This window comes from Ambystoma mexicanum, chromosome 10, assembly GCF_040938575.1.
Source record: "Ambystoma mexicanum isolate Mex_15411 chromosome 10, UKY_AmexF1_1, whole genome shotgun sequence".
Lineage (NCBI taxonomy): Eukaryota > Metazoa > Chordata > Amphibia > Caudata > Ambystomatidae > Ambystoma > Ambystoma mexicanum.
The window spans coordinates 139,100,907-139,113,078 of NC_090932.1; positions in this window are offsets into that span (position 1 = coordinate 139,100,907).

Sequence of the window (12,172 nt, forward strand, 5' to 3'; positions counted from 1 at the left end):
CAGTCACCATGAGTTATGACACCCACAACTTTCCCAGTCCAGCACCCATGAATTCCGCAATAGTATGTGACCCAGACCACCAACCAGAAACCCAGTGGTCATAAAAGAACGAACAGAACACAACCATTCCACCTTATTTCATAATGATAAACTCTGTAATATGAGGTACAGGGTGGAATAAATTATAGTCCAAAGCAACGGTGGAAGCCTTGGGTGCAGGGAGTGTGATAACTGAATGAGTGAGGAATGTGTGGGTCAGCGCAATCTTAAACCCCACTTGTGCCAGTCCCTGAGCCTTCCAGGTGCACGCCATAATGAAAGAGTAGCATTGTCTTGCATAGTAACTAATTGCAAATTTGACCTTGGTTCCCTGTAGATGATGAGCCCAGCAGACCCAACGAGATGGAAGACTAACGGACGGGGCTGGGACCAAAAGCAGCCTGGTATCCCCTATGGAGCAGGCCACCCATGTATAGGGTCTCACCAACCAGCCAAGCGGGTTTCGTACTATATATTTGTGCGTCAGTGATGATGATGTTCTTCCCTATAACATTCTGCTTGTACAATTTTTTGGCACACATATTTCCCAGTGGCCGTACAGGAGGTTCAGGAGTACACGCACATGTGAGTATAGCCCTGCAAGGGATAACAAGTAGGTGATAGATGTATAGGAGAGTGTGAACATGCCGATATTGAAATTGTATGTGTGACATGCATGTGGATTGTTTTGTTTGTTTGTTTTATACATTTTTCGAGGAGAATATAAGGGAAAGGAAAATGGAATGGTAGGGGGTGAGAGGAGAAGGTGGCGCCACTCAAACTGTATAATGGAGGAAAAGGAAATATATAGGAGCTCTGCAAAATTAGAGGGGTTGGGAATAGTAGTTGGTGTTATTTTAGCTTGTTTTATTGGGGTTTTTATTATGTAGGGTGGAGGCCCAGTAGGGTCATTGTGTGATTTGTGTTACAATTAAGTGTGTGGAGTGTGTGAGCGACAGTGTGGAGAGAAAGAAGGTGGGGCACTTTTAAATATTTTCACAGGAGTGAGGGGGTGAAAACTGATGGTGTTTTTGATAAACTATAACATTATGTGAAGTGTGTCATTACAAACATAAGGGCAATAAGGGTGCGACCACCACCACCATGGGATGATAAACCTCAATAGAGTATATGTGTAAGGCCCTACTGCTATATCGAGGCAGACTTGAGAAGTATCATAAGAAGTGGGTGACAGAGACCAGAGGGGTGGGTATGGCCTGGTCATGGCCAGAGCAGGACTCCCACAATAAGGGTGTGCTACAACATATGTCCACATTTCTAACAGCCAAATATAAGGGAAAACCGTTACAAAAGAAGAAGGATATCTTAGAGCTTTGGAAGATGTTCAAAGACACAAAAGAGTGTAGGGGGGAGGACGGAGAGGATGGTAGCAAAGGCGATTGCCTGGGACAAGAGGGCAGGGCAGCGACAGACAACAGCAGGATATACCCATTGACGGTCCGCCACGCAGTATACTATAGTAACCCTACATGTGTGGTCACAGCAGCAACAGCCCCACCACCCCCATATGTGTTCCCTCCAGACACTCCACATCATGCTGATGTCAACAAAAGAGATTTAGATGTGGCATTAGCGTCGGCAAGACTGCAAATAGCACAAAATGAAGTGAAAACTGACAAACCGGTAGAGCAGGCACCAGATTGATGGAAATCAGGAGATTTACTACTCAGTGTAGATAATACACACATAAAAAAAGTGAATGTGGAAAAATAGGAAGAAGGAAGTGAGCGGGCAGACAGCCTAGGATCCGACAATGCTGATGGGTAGAGTTTGAGGATGACAAGGAGTCTATGGGGTGGGAGTTTAAGGAGCAGATTTGGCCAGATGGCGGTAGCATGGAAGAAGTGAAATGGGATGAAGACAGAGGGGAACCAAGCACGACTGCAAATGCCTATCTTACATAAGGCGGGTGTGGGGGGAAGTAGATCTATGCATTTGAAAAACAGATGGCAGGAGTGCCCCTAGCAGTAGAAGACATCAAAAGCCTATTGGTAGCTACTATCCGAGATCAGGCTGCCAACGTGTGAGTAAAAGCACCTGCGAGTAACTCTGGGAATTGATACCCACGATGGAACATCCTTTAATAAAATTCAAGCACAAATATGGGATGCATTGCGATGTGCATTTCCTGACACCCTCAACTTGCAGTCCATAATGTAATGTACTATGGGCGATGACAAAGACACTGCTCAATTCAGTCTGAAAGTTCAGGAGATGTGGAGAGCAGAAATGAGTAATGCATGGGATCAATCAATACACTTTTTCTACTTTATCGTGAAACAGGGCCTGCCCAAAGAGGTTCACAATGCAATAGACAAAACTGTGGAAGTTGAAGCAAAGGGGTGGCCAGAAATACACAGCATAATAGTACACCATTGCAGAAAAATAAAGGAGCGTGGCATGGAAATGATACAGAAGCAACAAGCAGAGGAAGTGAAACTAGTACATAATAAATTAGCTAAGGTCACTGTAGAGACATCAGTATTGACGCTGGCACATACAGATGTGGCAGGATACCCTCCTAATTGTGCAAACGCCAGAATAGCAGCAGTGTGGTTTGAAGGAGGACAATGGCAGTGGGGCGGGAACGCACAATACCCCAGCCTGCAGCAGTGGCAAGGAGGACAACAGCGAGGAAGAGGTGGGTTCTGAGAATCAAGGTCAGGGGTATTTGGAGTTGGGTTTGGAAGAATGAGGCCCATGGGGGAAGGAATGCGGCCATCGCAATGTTGGAATTTTGAAAGGTGTGGACATTTTTGAAGAGAGTGTAGAAGCATTTGGAGAATGGTGTATAGTTACGGTCAACAAAATGATGGTGCGCCACCCCAAGGGGCTAATCAAGGGCCAACTCCCAGAATGACCTGCATGCACCAAGAAATATACCAAACATACACACAGTTGCCTCTGTAGATACCGGGCAGTCGCCCACAGCAGCCACAACAGCAGACAATGCAACAATATATGTCTCACAACAACCTCCAGCAGACAGCAAACATCAACCCCTTTAACGGAATGCCGAGTGGCTCAACAGTGGTGGGCGGAAACCCTTTTAATTTCCGGGGACCAATACATACCCTGATTAGGACAGCCCACAGAGAGCACTTGCGTGTCCGACCCTGTTGATGACCCTCAACCCTGAAGAGGAACCCTTGGTGGGGGCAGGGATAGGAAAAAAGAAATTCATTTTCATGATTGATTCCGGTGCTGAGAAATCATGTATGAGTGAAGGTGGCTTCCAATAATCTGAAAAATCTCTCGACATGCAGGGATTCTCAGGGGCTATTTCTACTGTTCCATATACTAAAGATTTGGATGTAAAAGTAGGAAGAAATGTAGTGCACCCTCCCCTACTGTACTCTGAGAGTTCCCCTGCCATGGCAGGGATCTGCTTCGTAAGTTTAACATGATGATCTAATTTACTGATCACAGCATTGTCGGCGCAACACCAGGAATATGCACAATGAGAGTGATGGTCATAATACACGCTATGGCACGTGAGATATTAGTGCAAGGCATTTACGTCAACCCAGACATGTTGATTTACGGCATAACAGTGCTCATAGAAGCAGTGCCACAAATTGCCAAAGCCTGCTGGAGAGTGCCAACCAATTTTGTTTTCCACCCTGTGGTGTCCCCAGATTTGGTAACAGTTTCAATGTTGTCCCTAGACTTGGGTTGCTAGTATCTGCGAAGATCTGCAAAGAGAGTGGTAGTCCTCGGAACAGACAGACAAGGGTGCCAGTGGCATACTCTCCTGTGCCTCAAACCCACCATAGCCATCAGCAAGTCACAGATGCAGAACATTTCGAAAACAATGACAATGACGAGATCATAGTGCAGTACAAAAGAGTGCAGTGCCCGCTAATGGCCGTTGTTGCACCACCTGCTTTCATCGAGGTTGATTTAGAGTATGTGCCCACACAATTGTGGACAACCAACCCACATGACATAGGGATCCTAAAGGAAGTGATCCCAGTACAGATTACACTAAAGATTGGAGTAGTATTACCCTGAGTAAAAGAATACACATTATCAAGGGAGGTAGAAGAGGGAACAAAGAAGACACGATACAGGCCCTGCTTCACCAAGGGTTAATAGAGCCCTCCACCTCACCGTGATATAATGCTATCTACCCTGTCAAAAAGGCCACCGGGGGCAATTGGAGAATGAGCCAGGATCCACGCCCTCTAAATGACATAATACAGAGAGAATTTCCTGAAGTTCTGAACCCTACCACTATTTTTCATAGAATCCCTAAAAAGTGACCCATGTCAGAGTGGTTAATAAAATAAATGCCTTCTTTTCCATTCCTTTGCATCCCAAATCACAATACCTCACTGCCATCACCCTTGGTGGGAAGCATTACAAACACACTAATTTGCTCCAAAGGTACTGCAAAAGCCCAAGTATATTCAACAGAAGATTACACACAGACTTAGGTAACATCCAAGTGCCCAGCACAGTCATCCAGTACGTGGACGACTTGCTCACTTGCAGTGGCAGTAAGCAGGACTGTCGTAAAGACTCCATTACTCTCCTACAACTCTTGGCCCACAATGGGTACAAGGTTGACAAGGCCAAACTCCAATATTGCAAACTGAAAGTGCTTTACTTTGGCCAGTTGTTATTAGCATATGGTAAGAGAATAATACCAGACAAAGCAGCATCCGTGCACACCGCGCCCAGAACTGTTACAGTAAAAGACATGCAAACACTCTTATGGTTGTTTAACTATTGCAGAGCATGGATTCTGGACTATGCAGCATAAATGAGGCCACTTCTATCATGGTGTCAAGGAAGCACAGAAAGGCAACCACAAACTAGAATGGACGACCTACATGGTAGTGAAACAGGCCAGAAATCAGGAGTATAGAGAAGAAGGACAATTGGAGGTTGAATAACAGGAGCAGAGGCATTGGAATCGCTGGAGGCTTTAGGAATGTAGCGCCTGCTGCATGAAAACAAGGAACAGAAGCAAGAAAGAATGCAGCGAAGCGAAGAGCCAATACGGTTGGAAAAGGCATAGGGCTGCAGAAATAAAGCAGAGCAAATTGATGAGAAAACTGAAGAGGGAGCAAAGGAAGGCAAAAGAGGAGAAGCAAGGGAGCGTAATAACCAAACCAACGGAGAGGGATGCAACGCTCCGAGTGATACGCAGGGAGGAGATATAAGCCAGTGTGCCGCCATTATGAAAATAGAACTAGAGCGTTACTCACATACGTGAGTAGGGCGTAGTGGAACACCCGAAAGGGAACCTCCAATGCCACCAACGCAAGCAGTGTCTGTGCATAACAAAGACCAACTTCTCCAGGAGTTTCCCAAGGAAGGGAGTGATAGAGATGGAGCAGTAGTTAGCAGGAGGGGTGCACAAGGGAGTGCTTGAGAGAAGAGGGAAAAGGCCCAGATGCATAAGAGTGGTTGCAGAAATCAGTTAGTGCTGGGGCAAGGGAACAGATGTTGTCATTAATAGTTCTAGAAGAACAGGGGTAGACCTGTTTAGAAGAGAGCATTGACCCTGAGTATTCCCGTCCTGACCAAAAAGAGAGATGAGTGTAGAAAGAATAGAGAATTGAGCTGGTAGGGGCAGAGCGTGGCCAGGCAAGCAAGAGTACATTCATAACCCACTATGCGCTAATTAAAGCTATCTCGCACCTTATGATTTGTGGATGGAGCAAATGTATCAGGAGCTCGTATTTGCTTCTCTGAAAAAATCCAGAAATGGGAGCCACAGGGCATCAATGTGTGTGTGATATTCCATGAGCAAAGCTGTGAGACTCTCCATCTCATAAATCTCTTTTGCTTTGCGCAGCCATTCTGTTTTGGTAGGGAGTGTGGTCGCTTTCTATTTAATGGTTACACAGACATGTGCCGCTAGGAGGATGTTTCTGGGCATGTGAGGGAGAACCAGGTATTGCTCTTCTATTGGTTCAATCCCGAATTAAACCATAAGGGGGGAGAGTTCCCCGTGGATGTCCTCTATTTGGTGGATCCATCCCAGGATTTCTTTCCAGTACGTTTGTATGTGGGGGCATTCGCACCACTGGTGCCACTAAGTACTGACTTGGGCACATCCTCTCCAGCAGTGGGGGGAGATGCCGGCATACATCTTGGCCAGGCGTTGGGGGGTTAGGTGCCACTGTGTTAATATGCTGTAGTTGTGCATTTTGTATTGTACTGCAATGGGTGATTTCCAGACTGCTCTTTATGTATCGTGCCCCAGCCCTCCTGATTATCTTCCCATCCGAAGGCTTCTTCCCATTTTGCCTTTGAGCGAGGTGGTGGCAGGTGCCCTCTGTCTATGAAGTCTCTGTATATTTTTGACATAAGACCTTTCGAGCCTGAGTGGGAATTTAATATGATTTCGAAGGGGTGAGAGGATGGCGCAGCAGTCCTTTTCATTTTGTGTCCATGATAACCCCTTTCAGCTGTAAGTATGGAAGTGGCTTGATGCTTAGACCCTGCTGTGTGTTTTCCAATTCATCTTTAGTCAAGAACACCCCGTCCCTCCACATTTGGCCTGCTCTAATTAGGCCTTGTTTATAATGTGCCTGAAAGCGGTTTGGGTCTATAATGGAATCTCTAATGCGGGGGTCCCCAAAAGCAGCTGAGGGGGGAAGGCCAGGTTGTAATAGCGGCCATTTCTGTGTTTTTTGCATTCCATATGGGCCACAGTGCCTCTAAAACTGGGTGTTATGGAGCCTTTCATGGAATAGATTTGGGGGGCCCACAGCCATTCTACCAGGGTAACCAGGGCGAGGAGGCCAATTTCCAAATGGACCACTGTTTGTTTTGTGATTCTCGTATGTGGTCAACCAGGATTCACAATTGTGATGCCTTGTGGTATTTGTGGAGATCTGGAAATGCCAGGTCCCCTTTTCCTTTAGAAGTATCAGCGTGTTGTAGGCGATTCAAGGTTTTTTCCTTTGCCAGAGGAAGGCCAGCATGGCACTTTTGGCTAATGTAAAGAAAGATTTTGGGAGCGCAACAGGGAAAGATTTGAAGAGGAAGAGAAGTTGTAGCAGGATATTCATTTTTATGGCGGTTAACCTACCTGCCCAAGAGAGTTTCAGTTTTCCCCAATTTTCTAGGTCCTGTTGTATCGTGGCCCATATGGTTCGTAGTTAGCCTGAAATAGGTCTCAGAGTTATCTGGTTATTGTTATCCCATGGTAACGTAAGCCATTGTGTGCAAACTTGAGATTCCAGTTTGCGGGGTCTACAGCTGACTGTGGGATGGTTTCTGTTAGGAGAAGGGCTACTGTCTTATTACGGTTTACGCAGAACCCTGAATGGGCTCCATATTCCTCTATCCTGTCCAGGAGAGCGGGGAATGATTGTGCAGGGTGGGTGACGTAGACCAGTACATCGTCTGCAAACATGGATAATTTATACTTCTTACTGTATTTCTCAAAGCCCTTATATTCTGTTGTCATTTCTGATGCTCTGCGCTAGGGGCTCCATGACCAGGATGTAGATCAGTGGCAAGAGAGGGCATCCCTGTCTGGTTTCCTTAGTCAGTGTGAATTGTGACAATGCCACCCCATTAACTACGACCCTTGCACCGGTGTTGTTGTACAGAGCTTGTGCGCCCATTATCCATTTGAACCCAGGCCCGTCCTTTGCAGAATTTGTGTCATGAAGCGCCATTCCACCCGGTCAAAAGCCTTTTCGGCGTTGACCTAGTTAGTGTGGGGTCTACATCATGTTCATCGATCGAGGCCATTAGGTCCAGTGTTTTGCAGACATTATTCACTCCCTGCCTTTCTTTTACATATCCTACTTGCTCATTGTGGATCAGCTGAGGTAGGACCTCGCTTAGTCTATTAGCTAAGATGCTTGCGTATATTTTGGCATTTACGTTCAGTAGTGAGATTGGTCTATATGATACACTCTTGTTTATCTTTTCCTTCTTTTGGTATGACATTGATCCTAGCTTCCGTAAACAACGGTGGGGCTTCCCCTGTAGTCATGATGTCATTAAATAGGCAGGCTAGGAATGGGGCGAGAGCTCCAGTACACTGGCATGTACCCATCCGATCCTGGTGCTGATCCCACTTTTAGGCGTGAAATAGCATGGTCTACCTCCTCTGGTGTTACAGAAGCATTCAGTTTGTCCCAATCTTGGGGTTGTATTGGGGGAATGTGACTTGGGCCATGAATTCTGATGTTCTCTCTTGCGGGGGGCTGCAGTCTGAGGTGTATACCTGTTCGTAATATTGGGCAAAACGGGCAGTGATGTCGGTTGGGTTTATCAGGGAGATGCCAACAGGGGAATTTATTTTGGTGATGGCTCTTTCAGCTCTTTGTTTTCAGAGTCTGGCTGCGAGCATGGTGTGTGCTTTGTCCCCCTTTTCAAAATACTTCTCTTTCTTTTCCTGATTCTTAACAGTTTGTACCCGATTAACTATGCTGCCAGGTATTCTTGTTGTTGGGTCTCAGACCCTTGTGGTATTGACTTCCCTCATTTGGGTCCCATACCACTTTGATTTCTTACTTTTGCGTCCGAGACCCCTTTGTATGTGTACTTGGTTCACTACCCTGCCAGGTATTCTTGTTGTCAGATACCAGACCCCTGTGGTATTGGCTACTTCTCTTTTGTGTCACATACCCCTTTGGCATCTTACTCTCAGGTCCCAGACCCCTTTGGTTTCTTGCTTTCTTGATCCAGGCAGCCATGTTCTTACAGGCTCCCATGGACTGCCACGAAGATGATGGCTATTGAGGACACACCTTATTGGAGGTGGGTCCCCGACCCATGTCCCACTGCAGTATAATCTCTGTGGGTTCCCGCAATCCTCCTGGTTTCCCAACCCTCCTCTAGCTGATCATCAGTCTGTGTTGGCTGCTTCTGCGTCTCTCGCCATTGTTGGGAGACCTCCTCCCATGTTTGAGTTCTGCGGTGGCTCTGCATCAGATTTCTGATTTTGGGCACTGTGTTCCAGGCAGAGCATGGTCTCCAGCTCTATTGATCAACTGGCGCTCTGTATTACTGCTTCCAGGCACAGACCGACCATGGCGCAGCTCTGCAGAGTGTCTCTGCTGACAGGTGAGCTTCCCGTCCTTGGATGCTTCGCTCGGCTCCTGACCACTGACTCCACAGCTCCCGTTTCCTCCAGGGAGGATCTCTCACTGAATTCGAATTGACTTCTTCTATTTCACTAGTGTCTTGGTCAATAGGATGTCCACAAGGAGTTGACTGCTCAGTATGATTCACAGAAGTACTCGCTATGCTTCCGCACCTTCTCCTCATCTCATTACTGAAGTTGAGGACTCCTAGTGAGTCCGTTGGATTCTTCCTCGTCCCTGTACTCCCTACCTTCTTGGTGTTAAGGAAACAGATATGAACACTAGGGATCATATTTTAGGGGTTAGAGAGGACGGCTGGTTAGGGTTAGGTGGGCTATGGGGATAACATGTAGACCCGGATTGTCACTAATCCTATAGATTCCTCCCCCTGAGATTCACCCGCTGATCACCACCTCTAGGGGGACCACCGAGTAGTGGCCTCACCTCCATGACCTCATGGAATGGAGCTACCCCAGGGGAGAAGTGGTGACCTCCAGGGATGTGTCACACACCATAGAATAATATTAACCCAACAGGTCAACCCAACCCACAGAAATAGAATCAGATGACCAAGGACTAACTCTTCTAAAAACTCTCTAATAATCTGCATACCCATCCTCCAACACTGAAGAAACGAGACACACGCCGCTGCCACAAAAAACAAACAAACTGCAAACTACAAGCATTCTACTGACAATCCACAACACCAAAAATGCACATAAACCATTCTTATACAACCACACACCAAGCACCACAACGTCGATCAACTAAACATAAACCCTAACACAGTGACTGGTTTTTCTGAACTGAAGCAACGAACAGCACATCAAAGTTCTCTTGCACTTTTCCCTATGATTCTCACTAACTAAACCTTCCCAACCCCCATCTTTTCAGATCTGCCTGAGCAACCGGAGACCATGAAAATGGCAGCAGTGCATGGTAGAAATCACAATAACATAACAACAGTTTGGTCATAAACCACACCATCAGAATGGCTGTCATGGGTTGACACAAAGTCGGAGCTCCATACCCAAAAAAACACACATCTCCCATCCGCATCCTTGAAATAAATTGCAGAGAACTCGAGGAGACTTATTTGAATTTGATATTGCACTTTTAATGTCACTGTCCGAAGTGTACAAATCCAGATAACGTGGCCATTCAGCCTCACAAACTAACAAAGACATAACATGGACCTTACTATTTGAACATCGTTAAGCAAACACCCTGCCACACCCTCCCACATTTACTCACTTCCATTTCCCATGACCCCCTCATCAACCCTTGATATGTAGATTATAAATGACTGACCGAATCACCAATTAGGAGCACGATCCTCATAAATGCCTCCTCCACTATGAAGTACACATCATCTTGCATGTCCGTCTGAACAGCAACACACACATTTTTGCATGACATAGCAAACACCTTCACCAAACTATTCCAAGTACTGGCGATGGCCCACTTCCAAAAGAATACTATGCCACAGGAGTTAGTACTACCCCACGACCCCTACACCTTTGAAGGCCACTGCCAACTTATGAACTGCCATCTGCAGGCCGGAAACATCTAAACATATAACTCCAATCACAAATAGAAAAACAAACACTTACTTGCATAAAACAATGTTCCACTGCATGCATACATAAAATTGGGGCTGTGCCCCACATGCACAACACATACCCTGCTGTGCAGAATCACCTTGTTCCATGTCTGTCTACTCCTTGCCACTGCTCCCTCTTCCAAGGCCCCCATGCATGTCTGTCTTGGTGAGAGTTCCCTGGCCAACGGTCAATAATCATGCAATATCGACATGTCCCTATTCAACCACTCCATCACTGCCACCCCTGGCTGTTAAATCAAAGCAGTCACACCTGTAAATATGTATATGTATTGGTGGCCATATAGCATGCCCCTATTCCTTACAGATAGACAATGGAAGGAGATGTTCCCACTTCAATCACACAAAACTGGAACACCTCTACGGCCTGCAAATCTACCGCCATACGTGCCCAATCACTACTGGACATGACTGTATTGCAACTAACACCAGTTGTTAACCACCACACTATTGCTTGCTTACCTCCCTTGAACCCTGCAACCGAAATATCCTGCACCTTGTTTGATTGCTTCACATCCACCCGCAGTACACCATCCTAACCCTTCCATGGAAATAGACCTGATATTCAGAGGCCCATGAATCAATAACATGTAATACTGCCTCTAAACAGAACCTCCACCTATGAGGACAAATACACTCTTCCATTACGGTATGCAGTGATTTTAATGAATTGGAAAAGAAGAATGACATTTTAATGAATCAAAAAACAACGAAAACATATAAGGCCTCATTACAAGTATGCTGGTCTGGAAATAGCGTTGCCGGTATATCTGTACCGGCACCTTTTTCTGGACCAGTGTAGTCTGAGTGTCAATGCCCGTAACACCAGCATCACACATGACCCATTGCATTCGCCAACACCATTGCCGGTATCTGTGGAGACAAGCGACAGCTGTGCCTGAAATACCGGCATGACGCAATCACCAGCATGAACATGGCAGTAACAACGTGAAAACGATGCCGGAAACACCGGCATTGCGGACTAGGCGTTAAGTGGATTCTGGTGTGTAGAAACATGCCACAGGTGCTAAAAATCAGCTCAGGTTGACCCAATGGGCTGAGCCACAGCACAAAAGGGCCACGCCCACACCCCTTCCAACACCACAATGCTAGCAGTAGTTGTAGCAGTACTGGAGCTGGAGGCCATACCTGCAGAGCTATTAATTGAAGAGGCAGTGAGGCGGAGGATGCAGCAGAGGCGCTTGAGGAGAAGGAGGGCTATCATGGCCCCGCAAATCCACAATGTCCAGTAGGTTGTAGCACGCAGGCAGCCACCAATCCCTCGCTTAAGGGCCACACCATTCATCCTCACCCCCGGTAAGATCCACAACCTGTACCGGCTAGACAGGGACAGCATCACCTCTATAGTGGACCTGATACATGTTGACCTGGTGAGCCTCATTAATATCTGCACAGCCACCCCCCC